We start from the raw sequence: 23,287 nt of genomic DNA on the forward strand, positions 1-23,287 counted from the left end.
GATGCTGCCTCAGGAAAAATCAAATTAAATTTCTTCTTAGGATCAACTGAAGGTTCTATCTATCACCTCTTATAAGATAACCCTGAAATGTGAGGGTGAAGTGAGAAACTTTTTGTAGGGGCATATGTTCAGATTTACATTTTAGGCCATATGAACAGTGGAGATAGGAGTTATTGATAGATTCTGACTGACTTAGAGAATGCCCTCACTTATTACTGACCCAGCCCATGCGGTTGTTCTTTTAACAGTGTTGGCTTGGAGGGTCAATCCTATTTTAATTGAGAGGTTGAAATCTAAGTGGATTTCATCTTATCATCTTTTTTTGATTGATACATGTACACATGTAAATACACACATATATATGGAGAACATGGACTTTCTATTCTTAGCTCATTTTCCATGGCAAATTTTAATCTTGGTTGGCCATATCTTTCTTGACAAAAATTTGAAATGTCTATGATATTGATGTATTATTATTTTCTAGTATTTCTCAATGCATATTATTTCTCAAACACTCAGTTTTGAATCTTATACTACTTCCCATTTTAAATGGAATAGATAACTTCATTTTCTGAGCAATCTTATAAATAGCACAATATAATTGAATAATTAATAGAAGCAGTGCCCTGGAGTATCTACAGGAAGCCATGGAGTGTAGTGGAGCGAATCTTGATATCAGTGTATCTCACTTTTGGTTAATTTTTAACTGTGACAGAACCAACAAACTTGATGGCATTACCTATTCCTATTCCAAAAAGTTTGCAGAGACAGAAAAAGAAACAAAATAATCTGATTAACTTTTGGATTTCACTGAAGTTTTTAATTACCAATAAAAATTCCAGAATGTACAGGTCTTATGATGTTTGCTTTGTTCTAAGGTAGTAATAGTAAGAGGCATATGGAATGAAAGTCCCTTTTATCTGATAGGACTATTACCTAAACCACTTACAAGAATTTTATAGACTAGCAAAAATATTACAGTTACCTCCAATTATACCAGAAAGCGATATACTTTTGTAACCTTCTGATACACATATGCTTTTAAAGTATTTGATGCTAAGATAGACATAACTTCTCATGGAGGCACAAAATTGCAAATAGAGCTACCTTATGACCCAGCAATCCCACTTCTGGGCATACACCGAGGAAACCAGAATTGAAAGAGACATGTACCCCAATGTTCATCGCAGCACTGTTTATAATAGCCAGGACATGGAAACAACCTAGATGTCCATCAGCAGATGAATGGATAAGAAAGCTGTGGTACATATACACAATGGAGTATTACTCAGCCGTTAAAAGAATTCATTTGAATCAGTTCTGATGAGATGGATGAAACTGGAGCCGATTATACAGAGTGAAAAACACCAATACAGTATACTAACACATATATATGGAATTTAGGAAGATGGCAATGACGACCCTGTATGCAAGACAGGAAAGAGACACAGATGTGTATAACGGACTTTTGGACTCAGAGGGAGAGGAGAGGGTGGGATGATTTGGGAGAATGACATTCTAACATGTATACTATCATGTGAATTGAATCGCCAGTCTATGTCTGACGCAGGATGCAGCATGCAAAAATTAAAGATTTAAAATTTAAAAAAAAAAAAATAAATCAAATCAAACTTCTTTCACAAAATGCATATTTTCTAAAGAAATTATCCATAAGTAATTTATGATACCTAATGACTAAGTTTTCATTAAGCATTTGGAAAAAGTTCCTGTCAATATAAGTAAATGAATAGTCAGGTCAGTTCCAAAGACTTCTTGTAACTACACTCAGTATTCTTTTCAGAATTTGATATTTTCAACATTCCCTGTAATATTTGCATGTATCTGGAGTAAGGAAATTCTGTCATTGAAATTACTCTGATTTTCAGGATTCTGCCATCTGTCTCCTGTACACCCACTCACCTTATTATTGCTTTCCCCAAGATTTCCCTTCTCTCATTACTTTCTAGAGAGTGATTGATGAGTGTGCCTCCCAGTCCTTTCTCTTGAAATAAGGGCAAGCATGCAATCGTGCCCTGCTGTCCCCCCTCCCCCCCCCCGCCCCGCCCCAGTGTGAGGACAAGGATATACCCAGACAAAATTTCCATGAGTTAGAAATGTGATGGAGATGTTGGCAATGTACAAGGAGATCTGAATCTGAACTGAAAACAGGTTTAATCAAGAGATTTCTCCAGGATTGATTGAGTTCTTTTCACAGTCAGTGGGTCACATTTCCATTGTTCTCCTATGAATAGTAAAAGGTAACAAGAGATGGCAGCCATTTTTTCAGGCCAGTAAAATCAGTACTCAGGCAATCTGGTCACAGAAATATTTGCAGAAATCACTTAATTCTTTACTGAGGGCACATCAGGTGCCAGGTAGTGTGCTTGGCAGTGAAAAGGGTAGAAAAATTTGGTTACTATGCTTAAGAATGTACAAACTTGTTAGAAAAAAATTGGGAAAACACAATGTAAGACAGTTATTGTGACCCACAGGTCATAGAATATGAGCATTTTAAATATCATTTCACTTAGCTCCTTCAAACTGCTAATAACATTAAAAAGGAAGGTGTTTTCAGTCCAGATAACCATCCGAAAAGTATAATTTCTGACAGCAACAGAACACAGCTTCTCTATTTCTCCTTTCTAGACCATTTGACTAGAGTTACAGCTCTAACAGGTTTCCCTGATGGCTCAGTGGGCAGAGAATCCTCCTGCAATGCAGGAGACACAGGAAATGAAGGTTCAATCCCTGGGTCAGGAAGATTCCCTGGAGGAGAAAATAGCAACCCACTCAAGTATTCTTGCCTGGAAAATACAATGGATAAAGGAACCTGGCAGACTAGAGTCCAAAGGGTCAAAAAGAGCTGGACATAGCTGAGTACATACACAAAAGGCTCCAACAACTACAGGGCCTGAGCCTGCTTTTCTTTTTTTTCTTTCACAGAGAGAGCCATTGTTGAGCAGTATTATTGAGGAAAAAGAAAGGCTTTAATTCCCAGTTTAAAGATCTTCTCCAATTTACAACATTTTGTGAGGATTCTATTTTTCAGTCAGGAGTACTGTGATGCTACTGCATATGAAGATGAGTACTTGTATGAGGAGATTGAGTAAGACCCAATATATAAGCTTACTTGTATAAACTTCCTTGACCCAATATATAAGCTTACTTGTATAAACTTCCTAACATAAAAAGAAGGGAATTAGTAAAAAATACAGGGTTTCCCTGGGGGCTGACATGGTAAAGAATCTGCCGGCAATACAGGAGACCTGAGTTCAATCCCTGGGTAGGGAAGATCCCCTGGAGAAGGGAATGGCCACCCATTCCCATATTCTTACCTGGAGAAGTCCATAGACAGAGGAGCCTGGCAGCTATAGTCCATGACATCGCAAAGAGTCATAAAACACATAATGCCTACTTAAATTCTGAGTACCGAGACAGGGCCCAGAGGAAATATATATCCTGTGTCAGCCAAAGCAGGGACCCTGGAGCACAGGGAAGGTAAGGGTCTCTCTCCATGGGCAGGTGGAGGGAATAAAAACCTATATGGTAGGGGGTCCAACAGCTAACACAAGTTTCTAGATAGCACTTCCCATGTCATGATTCTGTCCAACCAGGGGGACAATACTGATATGAGCTGCTTACTCTAGGATGGAACAGCTTCCCAGACCACCTCTCAAACTGGAATTTGGTTTTGAGAGTCTACTTTGTTGCTTATCTGCCTACACATCCAGAGATAATTTGGACCAGTCTCCAGACTAAATTCTTCACTGATGCAGGATAACCTTGGTTGAGAAGTTATGTTTTCTTTTCCCTGTTTCCTGTCTCCTTTACACCACAGAAATAGGAGTAGGAAGAGAACAGTTGCATAAAATAATCTATGTTCTTGAATTTTAACTAGATCTAGGGTAAAACTGTTTACTATTGAGGAATAAAATAAAGTTAGAACTTGAAAATCCAAACCCAAGATATAAATGGATGTGCATGCCTGCTAAATCACTTCAATCATGTCTGACTCTTTACAACCCTATGGACAGTAGCCCATCAGGCTCCTCTGTCCATGGGATTCTCCAGGCACAATTACTGAAGTGGGTTGCTATGCCTTCCTCCAGGGGATCTTCCCGACTCAGGGACTGAACCTGCATCTCTTATGTCTCCTGCATTGGCAGGTAGATTCTTTACCACTAGTGCCACCTGAGAAGCCCCAAAACTTAGCTAGTGAATGGCCAAGCACAAAATACAGAACTTGTAAAGACAATGAGCAGAAATGCATCATGTCAGTCATCTCCAGGCCTAAATAGTACATTAGCAAAGATATTACTAGCTGCTATAAAAGATAAAATCTAAAATTTCAATAAATTGTACATTCTATTTTTTTCTCCCATGATGTCTAAACAGGTGTTCCTGATTGAGGAATGGCTCTTCTCTCAATGACAGAAAACCTAGACTCCTTTCTTCTCTTAACTATTCAAGAATTTTCAACCTATGGCTTACAAAGGGGCCCTCAAGGTCATCTTCCTTCCAGCTAGTCAGAAGAGAAACAAAGCATGTTGAATCCCTTGTGGAGGGTTTTTCTGGTGTGGCTCCCTATCCACAGTCCACTGGTCAGAGCTTAGTCACACAGCCACATGGCTCTGTAGAGTAATATGATATACTCCTGTCTCAGGAGAAGGAGGAGATGGGTTTAGCAACCAACTTGTCTCTGGCCTAGACTAAGTACTTAGAAAAAAGCTTCAGCAAATTTAAAAGGTAAAATAGAGGATAAAGATTCAGTGATAAGTAAGTAATACCTCTGAACTGTCTTTTAGAAGACGAATTGTGTGGAGTCTACAGAAAATGATCAGCTATTTTGACAACACAAGAACAGGAACCCAGTTGAACCAGTGCCATATTAGGTTAAAGATTGTCACCATTGCTTAATGAGAATAAATAGGATTAGTATCATAGCTCTACTGAATATCTAGCTTTTAAAAGTATAATGTTTTCATATAATTGTTCTAAGTAATATGTATATAATTCTTATTCCATAGTGGGGGATACTCTCAACTAAATATTTTGCTATCTTTACAAGGTTAAGAATAAAACAGCTTCAGTTGCTCAGTTATTCTCTTGGGTTGATATCGAGATGAGTGGGATCCATAGAATTATATTTAAGATTATGGTATCCAGAATGAAAAAACTTGGGGTTAGGAACCCCTTTATAATTTTTGATTTTTTTCAAGTTTCCACAGAGGCAGAATTGATTTACTCTTTAAAGAAACAAAGGGAAATATCGTAGACAGCAAACCGTGCCAGAGCTTGGTACAGAAAAAATTTATCCATTATCATGTGATCAAAGATTAGAAAAGTAAGTGAATAGATTTTGGTATGCAGTTGCAAACCAGGTGGCAGATGAAAGAACATAAGAAACCTTATTCAGCTGCAAAACTGCATGGACTGCAAATTCATAGAAAAAATTGTAAAAAGTGTTTGTTACACATAGGGCACTACTAACTGACTTGAATTTCATTAAGAAGTCTCACATTTGGAACTCACTATTATCTGTCCATGTTGTTATATAAATGTACCTTTAAAAAAAAAAATGTCTTAGACTGCCCAGTCACAATGGATGCTAAAATTTTAGCAACATGAACCCATGGGAAGAAAAAGCAGTAGAAACAAGATTTGATTTGAGAGTAACAGAGGCTTCCCTGATGTCTCAGTGGTAAAGAATCCACCTGCCAATGCCAGAGACATAGGTATGATCCAGGGATTGGGAAGATCCCCTGGAAAAGGAAATGGTAAACAACTCCAGTATTCTCGCCTGGGAAATCCCATGGACAGAAGATCCTGGAGGGCTACAGTCCATGGGGTTGCAAAATAGTCAGATATGACTTAGCAACTAAACAATAACAAACAGAATTGACTACAGGTCTTAATCATATCAGGGCATTACAAGAAGTTCAATGTAAAGTGTTAGAAGAGTTAGACTTGATGTAGGCTAGTAAAGGTAGGTGTGAAGAGCCAACCTGAAATATATTAGATGCTCAATACTTATTTGTTGAAGGAATGACTGAATCTGATGGACAGATTATAGAAAGAGGAGTCCAGATGACAAGGTACACTTGTACTGTATTTATGGCCTGGTCAATATATGTACAAAATTCATCTCCAAGGGAAAAGATCCAACCTGACCTAGTTGGCTATCAAAATAGTAACATGCAGAGAAGGAGGACTAGAAGAGAAACGAAGGCTGAAGTACAGGTATTATACACAAAGCAAGGGAAAGGTTAGATTTCAATTTAGTGGGGTTCTAAGATCTTCAAAGAAACATGAGTTTTCTTCTTGTTAATTCATGCCTGCTTTGGCCAGGAATAACTCAAGCTTCAGATACAGCTAATCTAAAATTAATAGCTCTCATTTACAGTATTTGGAAAGGACAATGGACCTTTCTTACTTTTTAGGCTGTAAACCTCATGTAAACATGGAATAATCTTTGATTCTCTATTTTGCATTTCATATATTTATAATAGTGTTAAGTACCTGACATATGTTAGTTTACTAGTTATATTTCGAACATAGAAGTTGATTCACTCTATATAAGAGATTTTTTAAAAGTACTAAGTAGGATGAACATCAAGAAGATACAGTTCTAGTTTAAAAGGTCCTGGATTTCACACCGTGTTTAAATGACAGATATGCTTCCTGAGAGCACTATCACTTAAGATAATGAAGAACCCCCTTTACTCTGCCTCATCCAGAAAAGTTGAGGTTGGATCAATATTTCAGGATAATGGGTTATCTAGTTCCTCCAAATCTATGTGATTACACTACAACAATTTGGCTATATCCCAAATTGTAGATTATGACCATTGTTTTCTAAATTTACAACCAACATAAAATATTACATTGATCTATCTTTGCACTTGTTTCATATATTACTATGCCACACCTAATTTTCTTTGTTTCTGCTTTATTAATCTTCTGCATTTTCCATCATCCTATCCTTATCTGTTCAAGTTCTACTTAGTATTCCATTAAGATGTCTCACAGCTTTCTCCCTTTTCTTCTGCATTCTATGTACCATTATTCTAGTTGGACTTAAATCACCTATGTGCCTAAATTTCTATAGCTATCTCCTGGCTCAGATATGAGCTCAACAACCTCAGACATGCAGATGATACCACTCTAATGGCAGGAAACAAAGAGGAACTGAAGAGCCTCTTGATGAAGGTGACAGTCTTGTGCTCTTGCTCATGCTCTGCTGCTGCTGCTGCTGCTGCTGCTAAGTCTCTTCAGTCGTGCCTGACTCTGTGCGACCCCACAGACGGCAGCCAACCAGGCTCCCCCATCCCTGGGATTCTCCAGGCAAGAACACTGGAGTGGGTTGCCATTACTTTCTCCAATGCATGAAAGTGAAAAGTGAAAGTGAAGTCGCTCAGTCATGTCTGACTCTTAGCAACCCCATGGACTGCAGTCCACCAGGCTCCTCCATCCATGGGATTTTCCAGGCAAGAGTACTGGAGTGGGGTGCCATTGCCTTCTCCTGCTCATGCTCAGTCACGTCCAACTCTTAGCGACCCCACAGACTGTAGCCCACCAGGTTTCTCTATCCACCAGAGTTTCCAGGCAGGAATAATGGAGTGGGTTGCCATTTCCTCCTCCAGAGGATCTCCCTAACCCAGGGATCAAACCCAAGTTGCTTGTGTCTCCTGCATTGGCAGGTAGATTTTATGGCAGGTAGAAGGTGAAAGAGAAGAGTGAAAAAGCTGGCTTAAAACTCACCTTCAAAAAATGGAGGTCATGGCATCTGGTCCCATCACTTCATGGCAAATAGACGGGGGAAATAATGGAAACGGTGACAGACTTTATTTTCTTGGATTCCAAAATCACTGCAGATGGTGACTGCAGCCATGAAATCAAAAAACGCTTGATCCTTGTAAGAATAACTATGACAAACTTAGATAGGCAAACTTAAAAATGAGAGACATCACTTTGCCAACAAAGGTCTGTATAGTCAAAGCTATGGTTTTTCCAGTAGTCATGTATGGATGTGAGAGTTGGACTATAAAGAAAGCAGAGTGCCAAAGAATTGATGCTTTTCACAACACCAACTGTGGTGTTGGCGAAGACTCTTGAGAGTCCTTTGGATAGCCAGGAGATCAAAGCCGTCGATCCTAAAGAAACTAACTCTGCATATTCATTGGAAGGACTGATGCTGAAGCTCAAGCGCCAGTCCTTTGGCCCCCTGATGAGGAGAGCCCAACTCACTAAAAAAGATGCTGATACTGGAAAAGATTGGGGGTGGGAGGAGAAGGGGGTGACAGAGGATGAAATGGTTAGATAGCAGCACCGACTCAATAGTCATGTATTTGAGCACACTCCAGGAGATAGTGGAGGATAGAGGAGCCTGGCATGCTGCAGCCTGTGTGTTTGCAAAGAGCTAGACATGATTTAGTGACTGAATGGCAACAACAACTATCTCCTAGCTTAGTCTCCTAATTCTGGTCTCTCAATCACCAGGGCATGCTGAGTGCTTTTTGCGTGTGTTTTAAAATTTTAGAGTTTAAAACAATCTGCCAAGCCCACAGCTAACATCATACTCAATAGCAAAAGCGCTGCACAAGTATTAGGAACAAAACAGGGTTTTGTTCACCATTTCTATTGAGCATAGTACTGGAAGTCCTAATCAGAGCAATGAGGAAAAATAAGGCATTCAAATTTGGAAGGAAGTTAAATTATCCTTGTTTACAGATAACGATTTTATACATAGAAAATCCTCAGGACTCAAACAGTAAAATCCTGTTACATTAATAAGGGAATTCAGTAAAGAGGCAGCATATCAAATGAACACACAAAAGTCAGTAGTGTTTCCTCACACTAACAACAAAATATCTGAAAAAGAAAACTCATTTAAATAGTACTAAAAGCAAAACGCTTAGGAATAAATTTAACCAAGGAGATGAAAGGTTTATATACTGAGAACTAGAGATATAGATGAAAGAAATTGAAAACACATTGATGGAAAGATATCCAGGGCTCATAGATTAGACAAATTAGTACTGGTAAAGTGCTCATGCTTCCTAGAGCCATCTATAGAATCAATGCAATTCCTATCATAATTTCAATGGTGTTTTTTATAGAAATAGAAAATGAATTATAAAACTTGTATGGGACAAAACAAGACCTCGAATAACCAAAGCAGTCCTGAGAAAGAAGAACAAAGCTCAAGGGGTTACACTTCCTGATCTCAAGCTATATTCAAAGCTATAGTAGTGAAAAGAGTATGTGCTGACATAAAACCAGAAATGTAAATCAATAGGACAGAAAAGAGAGCCTAGAAATCAACCCACACATATGTGGCCAACTGCTTTACAACAAAAGATCCAAGAAGACACAATGGGGAAAGGGTAAAAATCTTCTACAGAGCAAAGGGAACAATAAACAAACTCAAGTGAAAACCTACTGCATAAGAGAAAACATTTGCAAATAATGTCTTTGATAAGGGGTTAATCTCCAAAATATTAATATATAAGGAAATTCTACAACTCATAGCAAAAATATAATTCATTTTTAAAAATAAGCCAAGTACCTGAATAGACATTTTCCAAAAAAGATATTCAAGTGGACAACAGGTACATACAAAGGTGTTTGACATGAAAATCATTAGGCAAATGCAAGTCAAAAGTTCCTCACTTCTGTTAGAATGAAGTGAAGTTGTTCAGTCATGTTCAACTCTTTGCGATCCCATGGACTGTAGCCTACTATGCTCCTCTGTCCATGGGATTTTCCAGGCAAGAGTACTGGAGTGGCTTGCCATTTCCTTCTCCAGAGGATCTTCCTGACCCAGGGATCAAACCCAGGTCTCCCACACTGTAGGCAGACGCTTTACCGTCTGAGCCACCAGGGAAGAGCTATTATCAAAAAAGAGATATGGTTCAAAAAGTTACATGCCCACCTCAATGTTCATTGCAGCACTATTTACAATAGCCAAGACATGAAAGAAACCTAAATATCCATCAATAGCTGAAGAACATACTGTACAGCTGAAGAATATACAAGGGAATATTTCAGGCATTAAAACTAATGAAATAATGCCATTTGCAGCAAAACAGAGGACCCAAAGATTATCATACTAAATGAAGTAAGTCAGACAAAGACAAATACCATATCGTATTGCTTATATGCAGAATCTTAAAAATGATACAAGTGAACTTATTTACAAAACAGAAAAGTTTCACAGACTTAGAGAATGAATTTATGGTTACCAGCGGGGAAGTGAGAGGGGAGAGATAAATTGGGAGTTTGGGACTGACATGTACATAGTGCTATATTTAGAATAGATAACTAATAAGGACCTACTGTAAAAATAAACAATTTTTTTTTGAGACAAGTTTTGCAAGGATGTGAAGACTAGGGAACTCTTGAATGCTGTTGGTGAGAATGAAAATTGGTATAGCCACTACAAGAAACAGTAGGAGTCTCCTCAAAAAGTTAAAAATACAACTACCATATGATCCAACAACTCTACTTCTAGAAAATATCTGAGGAAAATGAAATCACTATCTTGAAAAGAACACACTATCCTGTTTATTGCAGCTTTATTTAAAATAGCCAAGACGTAGAAACAATCTAAGTATTTACTGAGGGATGAATGGATAAAGAAAATGGGGAATATATATGTGAGCTGGCCAAAAATTTTTGAGCTTTTTGTAATAGCTTATGGAAAGATTTGAATGAACTTTTTAGCATACCCAATATTTATATATTTTCATATATTTATATATGTTTATGTGCATACACATAAACACACACATGTACCATGGAATAGTATTCAGCCATAAAAGATACGGAAATTCTACCATTTGCAACAACATAGATGGAACTTGGGGGCATTATTCTAAGAAATAAGTCAGAGAGGAAAACACTATATAAGTACTTACGTGGGAGATCTAATAGCCAAAGTCATGGACACAGACCGTATTTGTGGCTATCAGGGCAAGGGAGTGGAAAGTTGGGAAACCTGTAAATATGGTCAAAAAGTACAAACTTCCCATTATACTACAAATAAATTCTGGGGATGTAATGTATAGCATGATGACTATCATTAATACTATATTTAGTATTAATACTAATACTAATATTAATACTATGCTATCGTTATATGTTTGAAAGATGTTGACAGAGTAGATCATAAAAGATCTCATCACAGGGGAAAACTTTTTTTAACTATGTGAAGTGACAGATGTTTACAAAACATATGGTAGTAATAATTTGGCAATAAATATATATATTAAATCATTATTTTGTTTATGCTGAACTTAAGAAATCTTACATGTCCATTATGTCTCAATAAAACTTGTGGGGAAAAAACTACCCTAAAAATATTTCTCCCAAATACAACAACATACTGTATAGGAATTTTTATTTCTAAGAATTGCAGATCATTAAAAAATTTTTTTAAATTAAAGTTTATTTATTTGAGAGTAAAGAGGATATTGTTAGGACCTATGACTGACTTATTACAAACTCAGAATCTCAGTTACAACCCAGACTCACTGCATCAAAACATGCATACTGACAATGTCCTCAAGTGGAACTTATGCATATTAAGTAAAATAAACACGGCATACAGTCTGATTCTCCATTTGGTTCACATTAGGATAACCTGGTATGTTTTTTTAAAAAATGGTAATGTCTGGCCCCACACATACAAATTTATTGTATTCCTATCCCCCTTAAGTGACATAACATCATATAAGCTTAAGGTATACAAGGGGACAATGTGATGCATATATATTACAAAATGATTACCACAATAAGCTTAGTTGACACCACAAAATATCTCACATAATCACCATTTTTTGGTGGTGAGAATATTCAAGAACTCCTCTCGGCAACTTTCAAGTATGTTAACACAATACAATGTTAATTATGGACACTACATTGTACATTAGAACCCCCACATTTATTCATGTTGTAACTGGAAGGTTGTACTCTTTGACCAACATCTCATTTCCTCAGCTCCTGGAAACCATCATTCTACTTTCTATTTCTAGGCATTCAGTTCCTTCAGATTCTATATATGGGTAAGAATATACAGTATTTGGCTTTCTCTGGCACTTATTTCTGAATACTTTGCAATTATACATCTTAAAGCTACTTTTATAATATCATTCTCCACATTAAAGATAGATGCACATGTTCTACTTTCTACTTTCTCAAATTCAAGCTACTCTCGGAGTTTTCAATACGACGTAAAGCTTTCCATCCATCTCCATTTCCTTCTATTCCTGAAGCCACATCCTCTGTGTGTTTAAATCATATTTGTGTAGCACCTTAAAGTTTAAAAGAAGCTTCAGAAATCTCATCTTTCTCACAATAAATAAAGTGGGTATGATTATCCATTTTATAGAGATCCTAGAAGGCAATGCAAATTTGCCAAGGTCACTTAAAAAAGCAAATGACAGAGCTCATTCCACTGTATTACAGTATAACTCCTGATACTTGTTTTTCATAGATTATAGTTCTTGTTCTTTTTTACTTTTTAAAGTATCGCTTCTTCCCTATTCTATTAATTATAACTATTTTAGCCCACATTCATCATTTTGGTGAGTTATTTAGGTAAAATTCATGTATTTTTAAGACCAGAACTTTTTATAAGCAGGGATCATGTTTTATTTTTGTAAAATTGTTAGGTAGCTAGAATAGGAAACGAGTCCAAAATGGCAGTGGCTAAAAGGCAAAGAAGGGAAAAAGCCCACGAAAATGGAACAAAAGAAAATCCGAGGACTGGAGTGAGAACCTCACATGAAGCAAACAGCCCTCCTGGCTAGCCCAATTTACACAGAGCAGGCTCAGGGGAAGGAGACAGAACATATGAAAAGAGGAGCCAAGATTGAGCCTCTTCTTTTGGGTCCACCTGCTCTCAATCCTCAAGGATGTATTTTCCTTTGCTTGCCAAATAAAACTGAGCTGTAACACCAGTCTGCCATTTCAAATTTTTGCTGTGGTGAGACAGAACCCAGGAAATTACACATTCCCCTGACAAAATCTTTAAGATATCTTTCATAATATTGAGCCATATTTTGGATCAATATTTTTAGTTAAGGTGAATCAACAGCTCTTATATATACATGACGGAGAAGGCAATGGCACCCCATTCCAGTACTCTTGCCTGGAAAATCCCATGGATGGAGGAGCCTGGTAGGCTGCAGTCCATGGGGTCACTAAGAGTCGGGCATGACTGAGAGACTTCACTTTCACTTTTCACTTTCATGCATTGGAGAAGGAAATGGCAACCCATTCCAGTGTTCTTGCCTGGAGAATCCCAGGGACGGGGGAGCCTGGTGGGCTGCCGTCTATGGGGTCACACAGAGTCAGACACGACTGAAGCGACTTAGCAGCAGCAGCATATATACGTGAATATGTGCTGAATTTGGCAACTGTGAAAAGGGGGTCCTTGCCTGTCCTTGAGAAAATTTTAGCCAACTGTGGGTTTGGGGAAATAAAAATTAAATAACTCTAAATTAAAAGCAGTAAGAAAGGCTCTAAAACAGAAATATGTTTCAAGAGCTATGAGTAATCAAAAGGAAGAGATCTACCTGTTAGAAGAAGTGGCAAAGGCTTCATGGTTCAAGTTACATTTGAAAAGGTCTTTGGAAGATGATTAGCAAAATAAAGATGGTCCATTTGAAATTTAAAATATCTGCAAACATAATATAGTATGAATACTAAACACAGAAGTTATAAATTAAGAGCTCAGGTCATCTGAAAGAAAATGGAAACTTTAAAATATTCAATCTATTACTATTTATTCATTCACTCATATGACAAGTATTTGTTAAAACCAAAATATATGTGCTACCTTCAGGGCACCCAAGATCCCTAGGGAAAAAACGTCATCCAAAGAAGTGTGAAATATGGAAGAAAAGGCTAGAATGACAGTGTGTACATAGCATTACAGGAGAACTGTGTTCCAATCACTGAAAAATACTGAGATGGTGAAAACTAGATAGACTGGGTAATGCAGCCATGTTGGTCATTTGCATTTCAACTCTCCGGATTGGTGGTTTAAATTAATTTATTCTGAGCGAGTTGAGTTCTCTAGGCAGACAGGTTGATGTATTGCATTTCATTATTTTCCTAGCATCCCATGTTCTTCCTCAAAGTAGAGCAGGAATTGAGTTCATTGCTCAGCAGAGCTCTTATCTTAGGCTTGTTAACTTCTTGGATGTAGCCCATGAACATTTATGTTCGTGTGAGAGAGGTTATGAAAATATCTGTAAGTGAATTGAGTCAGCAGGGGTTTACTCTAAGTGAAGACTCTGGAAGCAGGCATTCACTGAAAGGGTCTCCTGTGAAAAACACTGTTCGTAAGAGCTGACTGATTTTATTTGAAATCATAAGCAGTGGGTATAATAAAAGAACACAATTACTGAGCAACTTTGTCATTTTGTGTTAATTTAACTGGGGTAATGGAATTAAAATTAAAATCTGTGATTTTTTTCTGGCAGGTATGCAATATTTGTTTTATATAAATACACAGTAAACTCAGCAAGAGACACTACTAACTTCTTAATAGTTCTACTATTAACTGGCTTCTATTTTGTTATTGAGTATTTAAATAATTTCAGGCCTATTTCACCTTTATATGTAAGCAGTTTTTTAAACAGTCTGGACTAGTGCAAACACTTTTCATTTCAACTTAACCCCCAAATCAAATGCAATCACAAGGACTTCCAGGAATAGAAAATCCTGTGTTTTATAGTTAGCACCTGTTCTAGCAACCACCAACGCTTGAGGACTCCTGCAGACTCGCATCATCCCTGATGCTATTTTGCTAAGTGACCGCAACTTGCTGTCTTTTTATGTGTTGTTAGAAGTAGCTCCAGGCTAGAAGCAGTAATGTTAGTGCTTAAGTGTGCCTCAACACGTTTCTTTTTGCAGTGTGACCTTGGCGTGCTCCTCAGTTGGCCCACTACCTGCACCGATGAGATTTGGCAATAACACAAGAGAGGAACAAGAAGATTAAAAGCAAGATCTGAAAGAAAACTTTAGAAAATACCACCCCCAAATTAATTATCCCTTGTAGAAGCAGCTCTGTGAAATATTCTCGCCACACACTCTACCTCCTGCTATTATGGAGGTGGTGCAGCAAGATCATTACAAGAAAAAGAGCTCAGACTTCAGTTTCACATGGCTGGCTTGTTAAAAGAAAGGACCTTAACCTGTGTTCTTTCACAGCGTTTAATGAGCTGGTATGTCTACAATCAGTGGAGAGAAAGGGACAAAATGTACCTGTAAAGTTATATTAGCAAGTTATTAGCCATTTGAAATGACTGTAAGGAGCACATTGAGGTAAGATCAATGGGATGACACAGTCAGTGCAAGCCTTTTATATGAAAAGCAATTCTGAAACACAATTGCTAATAACAGATCTATTAATACTGTAAAATATACTAACGGGTTCATTCTAGGGAGTAGGAAGTAGGTGATAATTAAGAAATTGGAGGTTTAAATGGCATGAGGAACCCTAGCAAGTTCCCCTGCCTACACTGTAGCATGCCCCATGTTACATGTGCCTGGTGATAAATTTCAAAGCAAAAATATATTTTAAAGGAAATTTGAGTCTCTTTTTTTTAAATTTTCAAATGTTCTGTGTAATTTCAGAACCTCTACTTTGGTTACCAGCAAAGCAAAATATTGGAGGCAGATGAATGGGGAATGGATATAAGGGTGTGTGTGTGTGTGTGTGTGTGTGTGTGTGTGTGTGTGTGTGTGTGTGTGTGTGTGTGTGTGTGTGTAAGGGTGAATTGTGCACTCATAGTGTGTGTGTACTGGTTAAAACAAGGGAGGGTCTTTGCAGCAGCATGACTTCTTTTACACCTCATACTGCTTGCTTTTATGTTGTTCCTTTTCTTTTTGTGTTGGGTTTCTTTGAAAACACTGCAGGCGACTTCTCAGTTTGCCTCGTCGCTTGGCAGGCCTAGTATAGAACCAGGATTCTAGGAACATGATTTTAACCTCAAAACTTCTTAACAGGTTCCACTTTTTTATGTCTCTCATCTTCGACCCTATTGAGTAAACCTTTTGCTGAAAAAAGAAACAAAGCAAAAAAAAAAAAGGGGGGGGGGTGGAACCTAAGGCAAATCACTTGGCAAAATGATTGATTATGCTAACTTAAAACACCTCAGGGCTTAATGCAAACATTAAGTTAAAATTGTCTGCTAATTGGCAACAAAAGATGCTGGTTTAAAATTCCCTCCCATGACTTCTTTCATTTTCTCTTTGAAGTCTCAGACCTGTTAACTTCTTCTCTAGACTCTGTCCCTGGAATATATCATGTATTTCCACAGCCAAGGATCTGAAAACTAAGTAAATTCCTCTCAGTATTGTCTCGCATACCTGTTATGGTTACCTTCACTCTCATCTCACATCTAACATAAAGATAACTGAATATATTTATTCTTAAACAGAATGACTACTTTTTCCCCAGAGATTATCAGAAGCATTAAACCTAAACAATAATATCAACATATGTGATTCTTTATACAGGTAATCTCAGTTAATCTACATGACAACTGTGGAATGTATACACCACCTCTATTTTTTAGATAAGAAAGCCTCAGAAAGTTTGGGTAACATGTTCAAGATTTCCTAGAGCTAGTAAGTAGCAGACTCAGGACTTCAATTTAGGTGTTATTTTGATGCTTTTGAACCATGGTGTTGGAGAAGACTCTTAAGAGTCCCCTGGATTGCTAGGAGATCGAACCAGCCAATCCGAAAGGAAATCTGTCCTGACTATTCATTGAAAGGACTGAGGTTGAAGCTGAAACTCCAATACTCCAATACTTATGTGAAGAAGTAACTACTCGGAAAAGACCTGGGATGATGCTGGGAAAAATTGAGGGCAGGAGGGAAGCGGACAACAGAGGATGAGATGGTTGGATGGCATCACTGACTTGATGGACATGAGTTTGAGCAAGCTCGGGGAGTTGGTGAAGGACAGGGAAGCCTGATGTGCTGCAGTCCATGGGGTCACAAAGAGTCAGCCACAAACAACTGAGCAACTGAACTGAACTGAACTATTATTTAACTTCCTTTTCCATTCATAGGTGTATCTCAGCTACAGTGCAGGTTTGCTTCCAGACAACCACAGTAAAGCAAATACTGCAATAAAGGAAGTCACACAAATGTTTTGGCTTCCCACTGCATATAAAATTTATGTTTACATTATATTATACTCCATTAAGGGTGCAATAGCATTATATGAAAAACAATATACATACATTAATTAAAACTTCATTGCTGAAAAATACTAGCCATCATTTGAATCTTCATCAAAGAGTATTATTTTCACTGGTGGAGGGTTTGAAATATTCCAAGAATTAGCAAAATGTGACAAAGAGACATAAAGTGGACAAATGCTGTTGGAAAATGGTACTGATAGACTTGCTCAAAGCAGAGTTGCCAGAAAGCTTCTATTTGTAAACAAACAAACAAAAAAGCAGTATCTTAAGTACAACAAAGTGAAGAACAATAAAACAAGGTATGTCTGTGTTAACTTTGTGCCTTTAGACAAGTTGCTTCTCATTGCCTTGTTTCCTTATCTGGTAAAGCATTGTTGATAACTTGCTTGACTCTACTGGACACACCATCCTGAATTGCCACCATTATTATTCTGACTCCAAAGTTTGCTTTCCATGCCAGGATTTCTCAAACCTTAGGGTTCACTGGAATCCCCTGGGATCCTCATGGCTCTGTAGGTTGGATCCAGTAGTTCTAGGTAGGATCTGACATTTGGTGTCTCTGAAAGCTCCCAGGATGTTGATGCTGCTAGTCTTCAGGGTTGCCTACCACACTCTCACTTAAAGAGAGTTACACTTGAATTGTTCATAGGGAAGTGGGGGCCAAAGTTTCATTTCTCCTTTGGGAAGATGAGTTGCTAGAGTTCAGTCAGTTCAGTCACTCAGTCGTGTCTGACTCTTTGTGATCCCATGAATCACAGCATGCCCGGCCTCCCTGTTCCAACTCCCGGAGTCTTCTCAAACTCATGTCCATCAAGTCAGTGATACCATCCAGCCATCTCATCCTCGGTCATCCCCTTCTCCTCCTGCCCCAATCCCTCCCAACATCAGGGTCTTTTCCAATGAGTCAACTCTTCGCATGAGGTGGCCAAAGTATTGGAGTTTCAGCTTTAGCATCAGTCCTTCCAATGAACACCCAGGACTGATCTCCTTTAGGATGAACTGGTTGGATCTCCTTGCAGTCCAAGAACTCTCAAGAGTCTTCTCCAACACCACAGTTCAAAAGCATCAATTCTTCGGCACTCAGCTTTCTTCACAGTCTAACTCTCACATCCATACATGACCACTGGAAAACAATAGCCTTGACTAGATGGACCTTTGTTGGCAAAGTAATATCTCTGCTTTTTAATATGCTATCTAGGTTGGTCATAACTTTCCTTCCAAGGAGTAAGTGTCTTTTAAACTCATGGCTGTAATCACCATCTGCAGTGATTTTGGAGCCCCCCAAAATAAAGTCTGACACTGTTTCTACTGTTTCCCCATCTATTTCCCATGAAGTGATGGGACCAGATGCCATGATCTGAGTTTTCTGAATGTTGAGCTTTAAGCCAACTTTTTCACTCTCCTCTTTCACTTTCATCAAGAGGATTTTTAGTTCCTCTACACTTTCTGCCATAAGGGCGGTGTCATCTGCATATTTGAGGTTATTGATAGTTCTCCTGGCAATCTTGCTTCCAGCTTGTGCTTCTTCCAGCTTCCATCATTTCTCATGATGTACTCTGCATATAAGTTAAATAAGCAGGGTGACAATATACAGGTTTGAAGTACTCCTTTTCCTATTTGGACCCAGTCTGTTGTTCCATGTCCAGTTCTAACTATTTCTTCCTGACCTGCATATAGGTTTCTCAAGAGGCAGGTCAGGTGGTCTGGTATTCCCATCTCTTCCAGAATTTTCCACAGTTTATTGTGATCCACATAGTCAAAGGCTTTGGCATAGTCAATAAAGCAGAAATAGATGTTTTTCTGTAACTCTCTTGCTTTTTTGATGATCCAGTGGATGTTGGCAATTTGATCTCTGGTTCCTTTGCCTTTTCTAAAACCAGCTTGAACATCTGGAAGTTCACGGTTCACATACTGATGCCTGTCTTGCAGAATTTTGAGCATTACTTTACTAGTGTGTGAGATGAATGCAATTGTGTGGTAGTTTTAGCATTCTTTGGCATTGCCTTTGAGTTGCTACAGGTCATGCTATTCTAGCAAGATACTTTGTTGAGATATCAGTTTTCTATTTCATTTTCTGTACCTATTTTATCTCAACCTGTTCCCCTTCAAAAAGGTAGCCTGGCCCTTTAACTTTCCTCACTTCAATGGCTTTTTCACGATAAGAAACAGAACCATGTTGCCAATTTCCTTTGCATTAGAATAAAATCAATTTTATTTTCTCCTGAAAGATTGAACTCATTAAAGAGATGATGGATCCTTCAGGAAAAATGAGTAACAGTCACTAAAGTAAGGGGGAGAAAGGGAAAGAAGAGAAAAAAAATGGAAAGGGGAAGAGGGAGGTGGCAGGACAAGGAAGGAAGGAGAAAGAAAGAAAAAGAGAGTGTCTAGGTAACTAGAAAGCAGCTGCTGTATAACACAGCGAGTGCAGCTTGGTGCTCTGTCATGACCTAGAGGGGTGGGATACAGGAGGTGGGAGGAAGGGATGTATATATAAGCTATACATATACTGGTTCCCTTTATTGACAGCAGAAACACAATGTTATTAAAATAAAAAAACTAAGATGGTGTCTCCAACCCGGAAGGTGCAGAGCTTGATGAATGCCCACATGAACGGGTCATCTTCTGCCTCATTCCTTGGCAGAAATGAAGCAGGGGGCAGACCTACAAAGGCCTATAAACCTGTCAAGAAAGGATCCGAGATAGTAGGATTCCAAGACTAAACTCTGTTCCTTTCTTGGTGTATGGGCAGTAGAGTGTTAAAATTTTTTTCACTGGATAAAATCGGCAAACAATTTGATTTCAGTCTAATATTATTGCCAGGCATAGGTGGGTGGGGAACACATCGAATCTGTATACTTAACTAGGAAGAGAGGAAGGGTGGGAGAGTTTTTAAGAGAGAGCGTGTGTGTGCATGTTGTGGTGGGAGGGTGTGTGTTGGGGGGAATCTTAGGCCACCTGTGTTTGCTAATTGCTCTTACCCAAAAGAAAGGTAAAGTTGAGAGAAGGTAGTTTTAAACTCAGACCAAGACACCCACAGGAGTTAGGCTCCTACCCTCCCACAGAGACTGGGAGAGAAGAGGCTCTATATTCCTTGCTAATGTTTCAAAAGGATGGCTCCCAGTTTCTTGAGAAAGATATCCCTGGGTTGTGAAACTGGTAACAGGCTTTCAAAAAGATTTACATTTAAAAATGAAGGAAATGAATTTACAGTTACAAGTTGTTCTTGTTCAGTTGCTCAATCATGTTCAACTCTTTGCAACCCCATGGACAGAAGCACGCCAACCTTCCCTGTGCTTCACTATCTCCTGGAGTTTGCTCAGACTCGTGTCCATTGAATTGATGATGCCCTCCCACCATCCAATTACAAGTAGTCTAAAGTAAATGCTGTAAGAGAAGGGAAGTCGGGAGGCTATAGTCAGGACAAAACTGGTCTAAAGTTTAGTCAAGCCAAGGAAGGGAACTGTGCTGATCAACGGTTATTGGACTTGCTAAGATCTCATTTGCCCAAAGTTACAACCCAAGACTCCACCATCCCTGTTCTCCCTCAAAGTCCTGATATAAAAGTCTCTAGGTCTCTATCCTATGCTCCTCCATGAACATCACAAATGGAAGTACATAGTCCATTTATATAATGATTCAGTCAAATAACTTTGGTCAGCAGGATATGATTCTACTAGTAGCAGTAATAATAGTAACTTTGTATTTAAAGGAAAGGTGATTTCTTTTTAAACAAATAAATTTGGAGCTAATAGAGAAGGTTTTCTCAAATATTAGATAATATGTAAATTCAGATCTTAAAGCTTAATCACTAGCTCTTTCAATTGTGAGAATTTCCAGGAATCAAGGGTGATGACCAGCAGGGCCTGTGTCCAGCTTCTCTCCAGTTCTGCTCAGAGATACTTAGTCATTATCTACTTAGCAAACCCCACTCCCTTTAGCTATTTAAATTTAGAACTTTTCCAAGGCAGAAGTGGTATGTCTTCCTATATAGAATCATCTTGCTAATCTAGCTCACGTTTATTCAACGGCTACTTTGTTCTAGGTAATATTGAATGTCATCTATTACTATTTCCATTTAACATGAAGTGGACTGAGACTGTTGTAGCCATGCGTTCAGGGAAACACTCACTCAGAAGGACAACGCAGACAGTGGAGTGCAGTTTATTACACTGGTGGGCCCAAGACAGAGTCTCCTTTTAGCCAAGGACCCTGACTAGTTTTGTGAAAAATTTTTATACCCTAAGTGTACGTGGGCAAAACTGCACAAAGCTGCCTCCCCAAATTCCCTGAAACTAGTCTGAACAAAGGAAAAAGAAAGATACAAAGTTAACCGGTGATGCATATGCCTTACCTAGGTAGTTAACAGTGGACAATTATCAATAGGCCTGTGGTCATACCCCAGTAAGCATAATAGAATGTATGATTCTATTCAGTTACACAGATAATTAGGGTATTCTTTTAGGTGGTGGAGAATCTAGATTCAAGCCCTGGGGCTCTTCCTTTAGGGGGCCTGGCTTTCTAGTTGGTGTGTCGTTTCCATAGATACTGGGCATATAGCTCAAAGTCCACAGTCTGGCCCAAGGTGGAGTCCTGCTTTCAAGATAGAGCCTGTGCTGTTTCCTCCTTCAAGACAAAGAAATAACATCGGTACAAACAGAAGCAAAAGCTCAAGTCTTGTGGAAAGAGCCCTGTACAGCAGAGGGGCCAGCCTGGATGGTCCAGAAATTAGTATGAACAAAAAGAATGACAACATAATTTGAGAAATCATCTGCTCTGCAGAGTGGAGTCACTGAGAGGTCTCTGAAGTGACCTGTATTTCAAAACTTTTGGGGCTTCCCTGGTGGCTCAATGGTAAAGGAGATGTGGGTTCAATCCCTGCCAGTGAAGGAGATGTGGGTTCAATCCCTGGGTCCAGAAGATACTCTGGAGAAGGAAATGGGAACCCCCTCCAGTATTCTTCCCTGGAAAATCCTTTGGACAGAGAAGCCTGGCAGGCTACAGTCCATGGGGTTGCAAAGAGTCAGACATGACTTTAGCAACCACACATGCAGGCCCACAAATGTGAAATAGCTCCATAAGGTCAGCTAGGTTTGAATGTGTCAAACTCAGCTTGCTGATGAAGAGGGGTAATTTGGGGTAAACAACAATAGAAAGGTCTTAAGCAACAGTTTTGTGGATGAGTAAACTTCATAAAGTTTAGGAGTTGCCTAAGCTTCATGGGAAATAGATGGGGAAACAGTGGAAACCATGTCAGACTTTATTTTTGGGGGCTCCAAAATCACTGAAGATGGTGGCTGCAGCCACAAAATTAAAAGATGCTTACTCCTTGGAAGAAAAGTTATGACCAACCTAGATAGCATATTAAAAAGCAGAGACATTACTTTGCCAACAAAGGTCTGTCTAAGTTATGGTTTTTCCAGTGGTCATTTATGGATGTGAGAGTTGTACTGTGGAGAAAGCTGAGCACCGAAGAAATGATGCTTTTAAACTGTGGTGTTGGAAAAGACTCTTGAGAGTCCCTTGGACTGCAAGGAGGTTCAACCAGTCCATCCTGAAGGAGATCAGTCCTGGGTGTTCATTGGAAGGACTGATGCTAAAGCTAAAACTCCAGTACTTTGGCCACCTCATCTGAAGAGCTGACTCACTGGAAAAGACCCTGATGCTGGGAGGTATTGGGGACAGGAGGAGAAGGGGACGACAGAGGATGAGATGGCTGGATGGCATCACTGACTCGATGGACATGAGTTTGAGTGAACTCTGGGAGTTGGTGATGGACAGGGAGGCCTGGCGTGCTGTGATTCATGGGGTCACAAAGAGTCGGACACGACTGAGCGACTGAACTGAAGCTTGCAATTATTCAAAATTTGCTTTTGTGTTAAGTGACATAACGACTCACCTGCTAGCTCTAAGACAATTTCCCAATTGTATTTTCATGTCTTTTATGATGTTCTAAGCTAGACAATGTTGGAAAGCAGTTAGGTTTGATTTTAGCTCTACTCTTTTCCAGGATTCTAGATTCTCTCTTTGGTTTTCCCCCAGATGTAATGGTAAGATCATTA

The sequence above is a fragment of the Ovis aries genome, chromosome 3, assembly GCF_016772045.2.
Source record: "Ovis aries strain OAR_USU_Benz2616 breed Rambouillet chromosome 3, ARS-UI_Ramb_v3.0, whole genome shotgun sequence".
NCBI lineage: Eukaryota > Metazoa > Chordata > Mammalia > Artiodactyla > Bovidae > Ovis > Ovis aries.